The sequence below is a fragment of the Rhincodon typus genome, chromosome 29 (genome assembly GCF_021869965.1).
Source record: "Rhincodon typus isolate 14 chromosome 29, sRhiTyp1.1, whole genome shotgun sequence".
Taxonomy (NCBI): Eukaryota; Metazoa; Chordata; class Chondrichthyes; order Orectolobiformes; family Rhincodontidae; genus Rhincodon; species Rhincodon typus.
Genome location: NC_063360.1, coordinates 18,757,154 through 18,768,827, shown reverse-complemented (window position 1 = coordinate 18,768,827; position 11,674 = coordinate 18,757,154). Strand labels below are relative to the sequence as shown.

The 11,674-nt window shown below is 42.2% G+C and overlaps 1 long non-coding RNA gene across 1 annotated transcript; it reads left to right on the top strand.

The window, feature by feature from the left end:
* Positions 1–462: 462 nt before the first annotated feature.
* On the top strand, positions 463–9,912 carry LOC125486496. The gene is made up of 2 exons (XR_007265162.1): positions 463–573; positions 9,546–9,912. It is a non-coding gene; the product is annotated as an uncharacterized LOC125486496 (long non-coding RNA).
* Positions 9,913–11,674: the final 1,762 nt, after the last annotated feature.

Sequence of the window (11,674 nt, the reverse complement as noted above, 5' to 3'; positions counted from 1 at the left end):
ATAGAACAGTACAGCTCGGAAAGAGGTCATTTGGTCCGTCAGGTCTGTGCTGGCTCTTTCGAAGGTCAATCCAATTAGTCCCATTTCCCTGCTCTTTCTCCGTACCTCTGTCTGCAATTTGTTCTTCATCAAACATTTATCCAATTTTCTTTTGAAGACTACAACTGACTGTGTGCAGACTGCTCAATTAGGCAGTACGTTCCCAAATCTGACAATGTGTTGTGTAATAGAGTCTTTTCAAGTTGGCTCCAGGTCGTTTACCAATCACCTCAATGATCTGCCCTCTGGTTATTGACCCTTTTGTTAATAGTTTATTTACAATTTCTATGTCCATCATGATTTTAGATACATGATCTTATCCCTGCTTTTCCTGCTGTAAAGAAAAGAACCCCAGCTTCATCTGTCCACATAACTGTATAGCAAACTTTATTTTAATTGAAACCTTATGAACCAGCACTCTTTATAAACCAGCAAGAGTTACATTCCTGAAATACCGGAAGTTTACTGTATAATTGCGATCTGTGTGATGTCTGAGCAGTCAGCTGAGGGTGCCAGTGAGAAGGCTCTCTGCTGGTAAGTTCTATTTAAGGCAAAGCTGCATAATTATTTAAGTGATTTATTCTGTAAATAAAGTAGAACAGTGATGTGTATACCCCTGAATTACATTTCTATTTTTAGTGTGCATTTTTACATTGATTATGTGGATCTCTTGATCAACCGGAATATTTGATCAACCGACGCATTCCTGGTTCCATAGGGGCAGTTAATAAAATGTTTGCTGTAATTCCTTTTCTCTGGGTGGAACATGAGCAGAATTTGTGGCAGAATTGGATGAGAAATCCAGTAATGCTGATCTCCGTAACAGGAGCCTCTCGTCCATCTTTTATGTTTTTCAGGAGGAGCACATTTCTTGTTAGGCAGTGAAGAGTTGTGAATTAAGGGGGAATTACAGTTTGGTAATCGTATTGTTGATGGCCCAACTCATCTCATTAATAATCAGCTTTTTATCCTATCCACCTCACAAACAAGGGAGATGATGAGAAAACGCGACAAAGAAACTAGGATGGGGTTAATTGGCAAATGCAGATTGTTGCTGGCTCCGAAGGTCCTCAGTGTTGGACATTTGGAATAGTCCACAGGCAGCAGCCACAGATACACCATTTCCATGTGTATTGGCATCAATTTGTTCCAGCCCCCAAGAACCCTCATGGCATATTTCCGACCCACTTATAGGATGCTTCTGCACTTCAATGCCACACCTCGGGCATATAAACTCTCTTTGTAATGCTGCAGTAAAGGTATTGTGTGCTCAGGGACATGCACCCAGCTCACGGTCTGGACTAGGATCCATCTCTGAGCTCAATGTCATGGCACACACTTACACCGACCCTATTCAGCGAGAGCTTTGAGCTTCGTATTACTTCTGTCTTGCCTTTCTTTACATAAAGGTTGACAAGGTGAATGTTGCACAGTCCACCACTTGTCTTGAATCATTCTGCCCTGTGGGCTGTTTTTCACCTGGAATGAGAGAGAGCCAGATATTAAAGGAGATGAATGTGGGTGGCATAGCTGTTACTTTTGGTATAGGTGGGGAGTTGTCCTGACCAAGTGATTAGGCAGCACTGAGAGCTTGTGTATATGGTGCCAGTGGTTGAGTTGAGTGATATCAAGTGAAGGAAGAGATGGCATGCATTAGTGAGAGTGGTAGAGCATGAACTTGGTGAGAGGTGGCTCCAATAGCAGAGATACCGTGAGGCATTGGAGATAAGATGTTGGCAGTTATGCTGGCAGAGTGGAAAAGGTCATTGACGGTCTTTCTATATTGCTGAGCATTCCTCTAACCTAGCTTGCAAATTCAGACTAGCCTGGCATGACCTAGTGTTGTGGCCCTTCTGCTAGCCTGAGGAGGCCCTGCCTCTGCACCATTCCGTCCAGGAATACCTGCAGCCCCTGCCAGCACATCGGGGGACCAACTTCCCCCACCTGCCATGTCCAGGGCAAATGCCAGCAATCATTCAGAGCAGCTCCATACTGACAGTACTTGTCCATGTTCACAATGGGCGTTTGAAAGTGACATTGGTGCAAGGAATGCTGGTGAATTCCAGGATACCCACTGAGTGTTGTCATGGATTCCCTCCAGTGTAGAAGCAGGCCATTCAACCCATTGAATCCAAAATGACCATCTGAAGAGCATCCCACCCAGACCCACCCATCCCTGTAACCCTGCAATTCCTATGGCTAATCCATCTAGCCTACACATCTCTGAACACTATGGGCAATTTAGCATTGCCAATCCATTTAACCTGCACATCTTTGGACTGTGGGAGGAAACTGGAGCACCCGGAGGAAACCCGCACAGACATGTAGAGAATGTGCGAACTCCACACAGATAGTCACCCAAGGCTGGAATTGAACTTGGGTCCCTCGTGCTGTGAGGCAGCAATGCTAATCACTGAGCCACTGTGCTGCCCCTTTTTTTGTGTGAGGGCAACACACGGTAAGATGGGCTCACGTTGGACATGAGGGACATTATAGGGGTGGGATAGGTCATTAATGAGATGACTTTGGTAAGATACAGTGAGAAATCTCACTAGGCCTCGGGGCGGAAATCCATCCAAAAAGACTCAATGCAACTTGGTCTCAGCCAAACAAATATAAGATTCAGCACATAGTAAATCTCTCTTATACCCTCTCCAAAAACATTCCTCTGCTTCCTAAAATGTTCTATCCAAATATGGACAGAACATTCCAGCAGGGACCAAAAGCGTGCTTTATACAGGTTTGCACAACGTCCTAGATTTGTACTTTTCATGTCTCAAGTTATAAACACTAGAATCCCGTATGCTTTGTTAGCTGATCCATGCTGCTACTGCCTTGATTGAAGGAGCTTAAATTATGAGAACAAATCGAGTATGTGTTACTTTATCAAATATCTTTCGGAAATTCAGCAGCAATGCCCTTACCTAACCTTTTCCAGTACCTCACAAAAAAAACTCAATCAAGTGAGTGAAAAACTATTTTACCTTAACAAATCCATACTGGCCCTCCTTTGTTGCTTGTCTAAGTGGTTATAAACTTTTTTCACAAAAAATGCATTTAACACTTCAAAGACACAAAAGAATTTCTTGTGCAATTAAACTGTAATTACATGGCTCTGACAAACTCATTGGCCCACATAGCTTCCCATAACCATAGAGTATTTGGTGTATTCATTAACTCTTCCACAAGTACAGCTAATGAATTTAAGGTTAAAGCTTTGTTTAAAGGAGAAAATATCACCATTTGAAGCAAGGTGGGAGTCTGTACTGGTCATGTCATTTCAGTGTCTGAGAATATGGTTACTTATTGGTGTTTTTTACAGGTTGCTTCTGAGAATGTATCTGAGCTGTTGTCCTTATAAACTGAATCAGAGATAGTAGGAACTGCAGATGCTGGAGAATCCGAGACAGCAAGGTGCAGGGCTGGATGAACACAGCAGGCCAAGCAGCATCATAGGAGCAGAAAGGCTGACGTTTCGGGCCTTGACCCTTCATCAGAAAAGGGGGAGGGGAAGGGGGTTCTGAAATAAATAGGGAGAGAGTGGGAGGCGGATAGAAGATGGATAGAGGAGAGGATAGGTGGAGAGGAAACAAACAGGTCGAAGAGGCGGGGATGGAGCCAGTAAAGGTGAGTGTAGGTGGGGAGGTAGGGAGGGGATAGGTCAGTCCAGGGAGGACGGACAGGTCAAGGGGGCGGGATGAGGTTAGTCGGTAGGAGGTGGGGGTGCGGCTTGAGGTGGGAGGAGGGGATAGGTGGGAGGAAGAACTGGGACGAGCTGGACTGGTTTTGGGATGCGGTAGGGGGAGGGGAGATTTTGAAGCTTGTGAAATCCACATTGATACCATTGGGCTGCAGGGTTCCCAAGCGGAATATGAGTTGCTGTTCCTGCAACCTTCGGGTGGCATCGTTGTGGCACTGCAGGAGGCCCAGGATGGACATGTCGTCTGAGGAATGGGAGGGGGAGTTGAAATGGTTCGCGATTGGGAGGTGCAGTTGTTTATTGCGAACCAAGCGTAGGTGTTCTGCAAAGCGGTCCCCGAGCCTCCGCTTGGTTTCCCCGATGTAGAGGAAGCCACACCGGGTACAGCGGATGCAGTATACCACATTGGCAGATGTGCAGGTGAACATCTGCTTCATGTGGAAAGTCTTCTTGGGGCCTGGGATGGGGGTGAGGGAGGAGGTGTGGGGGCAGGTGTAGCACTTCCTGCGGTTACAGGGAAAAGTGCTGGGTGTGGTGGGGCTGGAGGGGAGTGTGGAGCGGACAAGGGAGTCACGGAGAGAGTGGTCCCTCCGGAAAGCAGATAAGGGTGGGGAGGGAAAGATGTCTTTGGTGGTGGGGTCAGATTGCAGATGGCGGAAGTGTCGGAGGATGATGCGTTGGATCCGGAGGTTGGTGGGGTGGTACGTGAGGATGAGGGGGATTCTTTTTTGGTTCTTATTGCGTTAACGGGTGTGAGGGATGAGTTGCGGAAGATGTGGGAGACACGGTTGAAGGCGTTCTCGACCACTGATGGGGGGGACGTTACGGTGGAACAATGGCAATACATTTTTTTTTCCCCAGTAAAAACATTTCAAGGAGCTCCTGGAGTTCTTTCCAGTGGATTCTTTCCAGTAATTGGTTGAGGCAAATTCCTTCACCAAAGAACAACTTGTAGTACTTTTCATTTGGACCATCTATTTTCTCTGTGAAGGAAAAGACATTAGGGTTTCCTTGTCAGTATGGAATCTCCTAATAAGATGATCTGAGGTTCTCTGATTCCACTGTGGTATTACTGTTCCGCACATTTTTCTACATAGTTATGTGTGTAAGAAGGTGGTGTTGACTCTCTACCAATAAATAGGTGATGAACAGTTGTGTAATAGAGTAGAAGCAGATAAATTGTTTCCACTTGTTGGGGTCTAGAGACAGTGAGCACACTTTAAAAATGAAGGGGATGCCATTTAGGTCTGAAATAAAGACAAATAGTTTTTCTCAGAGAGTGGTGAATCTTTTTAACTCTGTATCCCCGAGGCTGTGGAAACTCAATGTTTGAGAATCTCTAAAGTGGGGTTCATAAATTTCCAATTATCAGTAGCATAAAGAATTATGGAGATAATGTGAGTAAAAGCCATGTTTGATCAACCATCATCAAACAATGGAGCAGGCTCGAATGGCGAACTCCTGCTCCTATATCCCTGTACCTACCACCCAGGATATCTCCTGGCGATACGAGAGGTGTGTATGTTACAGTGGTCTAGTTGCTATGTTACTTAATCCAAAGGCATGGATTAATAATTCACGGAACATGAGGTCAATTATGTGGCAATTTGAATTTTTTAAACTCAGTTTACAAAATAAAAACAACTGCTAAAATTTTGCCAGGTTATCGAATGTTTTTTAAGCCATCCTTACTCGGCCTAGCGTGGCTGTGACTGCAGTCCTACTGGGAACTAAGTTCAAGCAACTAGTCTGAATTGGCCTAGTGAGCCATCTAGTATGTTAAATATCTTCAGCACATTCCAGGGCAACTAGAGATGGGCACAAGATGCTGTTCTTTTCATTGACACCCATATTCCACAATTAAATTTAGAAAAAACTTGTCAATGTCACTCCATAGCCGGTGTCTGTCCCCCAAGTTGACTGCAGTGAATCCTTGATTCTGAATTACCTGATCTTCTGGATTTTGTTCAGGTTGATAGATTCACAGTGTTGTCATTTTTCAGCACCAACTGCTTGCTCTGAATTTGCATCGGATCTTAGCTTTGTTGTCCTTCCAATTAGCCACATTGGCAAAAGATTCATCTTTCTTACTTTGCACTGGAAATACATATTCATAATGTATCAGAGGTGGAGACTACAATTTGCATTCTATGGGAATTTCTTTTGGAGTTTCTACACCTGAGGAGGCAGTGGACTGCTCATGTTAATAACATGCAAAAAGATTGAAATCAGATGGTAGTGGGATTGTTTTCACTGTGTCTCTGAGCTGATCATTCTGTTTCAAAAGAACAATTAGGAAAATATCTAGCAGCATTTCTAGGATTTTAAATAAATTTCCTCAACCAATGGTTCCCTTCTTGCTAGTGAAGGCCTCTGCCCATGCTGCAAAAATGCTACACACTTTATGTAAGACCAAACAAGTGATTATGTTTATAAATATTAGTTCTATATGGGTTCAGCAAGCAATCTTGGCTTGGCAATGATTGTCTGCCCTCCATACATTTCTGATCTTTCAGGGTGTCAAAGGAATTGGGGAGTAGGCAGAACAATGGAACTGAGGCAGGCATATTGAGTGGCAGAGCAGGTTTGAGAGGCTCTATGGTCTACTATTGCTATTTCTTATGTTCTTAAAAAGAAAACATTGCTTGTCCTTATAGAGTTTATGCTTGGTAATTGCCTATCTCTTTGATCTGGAGGATTTGGACACCAGAAATGCTTGATTTATAGCACACAATAACAGAAATTGTTGGAGAAATTCAGCAGGTCTGGCAGCATCTGTGGAGAGAAAGCAGAGTTAATTTTTGAGTCCAGAGGACTATATAGTTCTATGCACCTTACATAAGGGGAGAATTTATTACAAAGCCTAAGATCGTTAATTTCTGCACCTAAAGCATTTAATAAACATTTAACAATTAGGAATGGGCAAAATGACAAGCCTTGCCAGGTTTCTCGGCAGTGTGAAGGAACAGAGGGATCTTGGTGTCCACATCCATAGATCTCTCAAAGTTGCTACCCAATTTGATAGGTTTGTAAAGAAGGCATATATAATGTTTTAGATGTGTGTTGGCTTTCATTGGCAGGGGAATTGAGTTTAAGAGCCTTGAGGTTATGCTGCAGCTCTATAAAACTCTGGTTAGACCACACTTGGAATATTGTGTTCAGTTCATGATAGGAAAGATTTGGAAGCTTTAGAGAGGTTGCAGAGGAGATTTACCAGGATGCTGCCTGGACTGGAGGGCAGGTCTTATGAGGAAAGGTTGAGGGAGCTAGGGCTTTTTTCATTGGAGCAAAGAAGGATGAGACGTGACTTGATAGAGATGTATAAGATGATGAGAAGCATAGATAGAGTGGATAGTCAGAGACTTTTTCCCAGGGCGGAAATGACTATTACGAGGGGTTTAAGGTGATTGGAGGAAGGTATAGAGGAGATGTCAGAGGTAGGTTCTTTACACAGAGAGTGGTGGGCGTGTGGAATGCGTTGCCGGCAGTGGTAGTGGAGTCAGATACTTTAGAGGCTTTTAAGCGATTCTTGAATAGGCACATAGAGGATAGTAAAATGTAGGGTTTGCAGGGTAGATTGATCTTAGTAGGATAATAGGTCGGCACAACATTGTGGGCTGAAGGGCCTGTAATGTGCTGTACTGTTCTATGTTCTATGCCCATATCACCAGAATTAAACTATATTTGAAATACCCTAAGTTTTCTTGAGTGGTGAACAAAGCATAATAAAGAAACTTCACATGGCTGAATATGGGCAGTACGGTAGCTCAGTGGTTAGCACTGCTGCCTCATAGTGCCAGGTTCCTGGGTTTGATTCTGGCCTCGGGTGACTGTATGGAGTTTTCACGTTCTCCCTGTGTCTGTATGGATTTCCACTGCCTCACCTTAAACCTAATAACCTCTAGTTTTGGACTCCCCAACCCTAGGAAAAAGATCTTGGCTATTAACTGTATCCATGCCCCTTATAATTTTATAAACCTCTGTAAGATTACGTCTCAGCCTTCGGTGCTACAGGAGAAAAAGCCCCAGCCTATTCAGTCTCTCCCTATAGCTCAAGCCCTCCAATCCTGGCAGCATCTTTTCTATACCATTTCAATTTTAACAATATAGGCTGGGTTGTTTTTCACTGGAGCATAGGAGGTTGAGAGGTGTCTTTATAGAGATTTATTAAATAACGAGAGCTATAGAAAAAATGAATGGCAGGTATCTTTTCTTTAGGGTGGGGGTTTCACGACTGGGGACATATTTTTAAGATGAGAGAAAAAAGATTTTAAAAAGACTTGCGAAAGATTTAGAAAAGACACGAGGGGCAACTTTTTTACACGAGTGTGGTTCATGTGTGGAATGAATTTCCAGAGGAAGTGGTGGATGCAGGTACAGTTACAGCATTTAAAAGACATTGAGTTAAGTACATGAATAAGAAATGTTTGGTGGGATATGGGCAAGTGTAGGCAGGTGGGACTAGTTTAGTTTGTGATTATGGTTGACATGGACTGGTTGGACTGAAGGGTCTATTTCCATGCTGTGTGACTCTGTGACTCTATAACATCCTTCCTATAGAAGGGCAATCAGAATTTTAGGGAGTATTCTAAAAGTGCCCTCACCAATGTCCTGGACAGCTGCAAGATGATGTCCCAACTCCTATACTCAATGTTCTGACCAATGAAGGCAAGCAGCAATTGATATTACAGCTTGATGAACAATGGGTCAGATAACCAAACCTGTTCTGAGGAAATGTTGTGTATTCTTTTTCTGGATGTTGACTGACCTGCTGTTTTCCAGTTTGTATACAATTGTAGGAGTTTGCTTTTTATTGTACCATAAACCGAATGATTTGATAACTTATATTGTGACCCTGCACCACATTAATTCCCAGTTCAGTGGTGATTCTTGCTTAATGATGAATTGTCAGGCCTCACCACTAGCCTCTCGAGTGACCATTTGCAGATAACTACACATAAGACAGAATTCTGATCAGAGAAAGGCCCGTGATCCTTCATGGAGGGAATGAGGGTCCACAGTGAAAACATGTTAACACCATCCCCAACTCACCCCAGAAGGAAACTGTGGCTTAGTTAGAGATTACAATTTACTGTCTCTAGGTGAGTTACTAAGCCGACATCAACATGTAATTTGGCCTATGCCAGGGAGCTGACAGTATTGTAATGAATTGAAATGTATTCTCACAAGACACTTCTCAAGGAATATCCCAGACCACAGGACACCCTGGACCTGCCATTGAGTACTCTTCACCCTAAATATCCCTTCCCTGTATTTATATACAAGGGTTGCTATATGTGGGAAAGCATATGCTCTATGAGAAACCATTCCACATAAGGCATGCAAATCTCCTACACTACTCCTGTATAGTACATAAATCTTCATATGCCCTTATTTATTATTTATGTATGTTTGTGCAATAAATTTGAGCACTTAACTGAAAATAAACTAGCTATTGAAAATTGGCGTATTTTCACTATCAATAAATTTTAAAAGCTGAAGACCCAACCAAGTCCATATTCATATCCTTACAGTTTATTCAGCTGTGTGTCCACAACAACATCATTTGGAACAATGCAAATTAGCTATAGCAGCAAGGAATGTTCTCCATCATTTTTTTCCAGAATTCCTGTGTATCCTAGCCTGTCCAAATAGCTTTTATTGTGAAAATAACTGAATAACTTCACAAAAACATGTAGCCTTATTTATTGCCAGTCTCTTCTACTTTTTTTTGTGACTAATGTTTATAAGTATGGTTAATGAGTAATGAACAATGGTTAATCTTGATTAACTTCTTTGGTAACAGATTAAAAAAGTCGTGGAGGATTTTCTGCTGACCTTCTTTGTTAAAGAGCAGCATGAACACTATGGTATTACTGATGACCACATCTCTCCTCTGGGAAATAAACAGGATGAAGTACATAACCGAAGGAGATTTACATTAATGTTCTGCAGTTTTAAAATATTCATTCAGTTAGCAGAAATCAATACAGATGGTATAAACAGCTAGTGATTTCCCTCATTGAACAGTGCATTGTGTTAAAATGTGAAGATTTCATTTCTAGAAACTCTTCCATAGTATGAAATGGAATTAATCTCCCCTCCCTCTCTTTGCTGGTTGCAAATGTTCTGTAAGAAATAAATTATGAATCTTACACCTCGTGTGCACTGTATAAAATGTTTGTTGTCAGCTTGAATCTGTGCTGAAATGAGAGTCTCAGTTAAAGAAGACAGATTGCAAAATAGAAAGTTTTTTGATGCATCTCAACTACTGCCTAGACCACATTCAAATACTGTAGCAAATATTATTTTGTATCTTATATCCAGTATTACAATGCTTGATATTGTCAAAGTTCAAATTGCAGTACTGTTTTCTATTTCCATTAATCATTCTTCTTATTTTAGTATAAGTAGAAGTCAATGGCTGCTGAATTCCCGTGAGTATCTTGCCTGATCAATCAGTTTTCACATGCGATGCTGGACATAATCAGTCCGAAGTCAGAACACACACACACGCACACATGCACGCGCGTGCGCACACACATACACACGCACACGCACACAAGCACAAAAACACAACCCACCAGAGTGTGTACACATGCACACCACAGTATGCACACAGCTCAGCACGTACACACCACGGTGCACACACACCAATGCAAATACACATACACAGCATATCCAGTCCACACAAGCACCCAGCAGCTATGCAGCACACATGTAGGCAGAGTGCACATACACCCAGCAGAAACACACATGCACACCAACATGTGAACCTCACATATATACCTACTCGCATACATGTTGACCCAACACATACACGCAATCAGCATACATTCATAGCCGCACACATACTCACACACAGCTTCAAACACATTAACATACATTCCCCAAATGCACCCTCTAACTCTAGACCAATGTGGAAAAGGTCATTGTGAAATGTTAATTATGTTTCTCTGTCCAGACGTGCTGCCTGATCCATTGAGGATTTTCAGCATTCACAGATTTCTTCTGACGCTCCTTGTCTTAGCTGGACTATTAAGTGACAAACATGGAAGCTAAACAACTAACAAAGGGAAGGAATCACTCAAGGAAAAGTTATGAGGTGGCTCTATTGAAGTTGCAAGGCACTAGGGTCCAGAAGAAGGATAGGATTTCTTAAAAAAGGGCAAAAAATAAATTCTCTCTCATTAAATTCGGATTAAGACCTTAAATTATGAACAATCCATTTAGAAATCTCCCCTTCAATACCTAAGTCATAATAGGAAAAGGAGCCGCTGTAAGGTGATATGTAATTGTAATTTCAGGGTGTGTTCCTAAGTGATTGCTCTGCTTATGCGAACGAGTGTATGTTAGTGAGACTTACTAGTTAAATTTGTGACAAAAATCCTATAACATAATAAACACTTTGTGATGTTAATATTGAAGTTTTACTTCTAATTTTCAATTCCTCTTTTTTGCTTTCTGTTTCTTTTCTGCTCTCGCATCTCCTTTTCCTGAAAGCGCCCACACCTTCCTTGGTGCAGATCTAACTTGGGAGCACTCTGATCTACAGCTAATTCTTTACTGTCAGTCACTGATGTTGGCTGATATTTGACCGTGAAGGCATCATATCCAAGCCCAGTTCTGTCCTTATTCCATATCCACAAACAATCAGATTTTGACTGTTGACATGAAGAACACTGTAATAACTCAGGAAGTCCATCTGGAAAGGAACAACATTTATTGTTGAACACCAAAATAGAGCCACTACTTGTAGCCTATAAATAGGCTAGACCCAGCTTGGGACAGATAGTTCTGCAATCCCATCCTTGGGTTTGCCTTATTTCATTTTTCTATACCGAGACGTGCTATCACACGCAACTGAGCAACTTTCCCACCATCAAATAACTGTGACTTGCTTTTTTGAAATACTAACAGCCACCAGTAAAACAC